Consider the following 1,779-nt stretch of genomic DNA (forward strand, 5'->3'; position numbering starts at 1 on the left):
ATCACGCTTTTATTAGGACCCAACTCATTAATCAACTGGTTGATTGCGCAATTTAGCCAATCAAAAGATCGGCCAAAACTAATAGTCGATTTGCCGATTCTTTCCACAGTGTAATACCTGCATATAAATTGCATTTGGCACATTTGCGATTTAATTTCTGATTAAATGTGAGTTTTATGCTTCCTATATTTCTAACCAGGAAGTTAAACAACTTGTTTGTTCTTACCGCCATCTTGCAGCTCAAGCAACCAGCCTCGAAACATGCATTCATCCATCGTCTTGAGCGCTCATCCTCACGTGTCTCGCTGGTGATTAAGACTACTCCGACAGCATGAATTAAAAAAAAAAAAAAAAAACAGGCTTTTACTTTCATTAAAATGCAACGCGGCATCGATATTACCTGTCTAACACGCGTTCATTACAAATTAGTCCCAAAAGGGAACGAAAGTGCATCGCAGCTGTGTGTGTGTGCGTGTGTGTGTGCGTGTGTGTTCATATATATTTATAACATATATATATATGACACCTTATTGGAGGGGTGTGACTCGTTCCGTCTTTGTGATGTGAAACTATCTTTATCATCATCTGAGTAAATAAAATACAAGCAGTAGGACTTGCTAATTTTTATACTTGGTTACTTCCTGTTCAACACATAAACTTCACTGAAGTGCAATATATACTGACTTTCTTTTATCTGCTTCTGTTTTGTTCCGAAATTTTGAAACATGCTTATATGTTCAATAAAATCATAAATTAAATCATGTTAAAATTGTTCTCTTTTATCTGAAATGTCTTTGATGTAAAGATCAAAGGATTGGACAAAATCCAAGTGCTAAGTAAATTAATTGCGCCGCAGAATGCATTCTGGTCACGGAAAAGGATTTTTTTGTTTTGTTTTGTTTTTAATATATATTTATAGTAAGGGTTAGGCCTAAGAGTGAAAAAAGGCCTATATTTGACGTCAATGTAACAGCACTGAGGAAAGCAATTTGAATGTAAAAATTACAAAATACTCAATTAATCAGCAAATTATTCAATAGTCGGACGATTTTTCGCGCCGAAAATTGGCAGCGAGCTACAAAATCCATAAGGGTCAAGACCTAGTAATTATTTTTGTTTGCGAGCCAATTTCTTGTTCACAAAAGTTGCCACGAGTCGAGAGGAGCGTAGCATTTTTGTTGGCCATGGCGCACAAAGGGAAGCTTCATAAAAGGCTGTCGGTGAAGAAGATCAACATCGTTTCCATTGTTCCCAGGCATGACCCCGCATCAACCAGCCACCCCCACCTGAGTGACCCCAGAGCCAGTGAGAGGTCAAACATTTGTAAGGCACGTTTATGGCGATAGACAAGGTGAGGTCGAGGCCTTTGCGACCAGAAAGGAAACCGGGGATAGCGTTCCGGTAATAGGTGAAAGACGAGAGCGCGCGCGTGTGTGTGTATGTGGGTGAGGGGGGGCATCGATCTGTTTGTGTTTTCGTCGAGGAAGGAAGGGTGAACGGGTTTATTGGCCCGCATCCCGATTAAAGTGCTGAGCTAGTGGCTGCTGCTGCTGCTTCTTCTACTCCTTATCATGCCCTTCAATTAGGGTACATAACTTTTATGATCCGCTTCTGTTTGTCTGCATGGACAAAATTCAAATACAAAACAGGAAAAACTCAAGCGGCCGCAGAATTTGCAAGGTTATAAGGAAGTACAAATCGTGCCGACGCCCTCTTGTGGCTGAAAAAGGCGTTGCAAATCATGCTGAAACGTCCTCACAGTGGCAAGAACAAACAATG

The sequence above is a fragment of the Hippichthys cyanospilos genome, chromosome 5 (genome assembly GCF_059441005.1).
Source record: "Hippichthys cyanospilos isolate Australia breed blue-spotted pipefish chromosome 5, RoL_Hcya_1.0, whole genome shotgun sequence".
NCBI classification, from domain to species: Eukaryota; Metazoa; Chordata; class Actinopteri; order Syngnathiformes; family Syngnathidae; genus Hippichthys; species Hippichthys cyanospilos.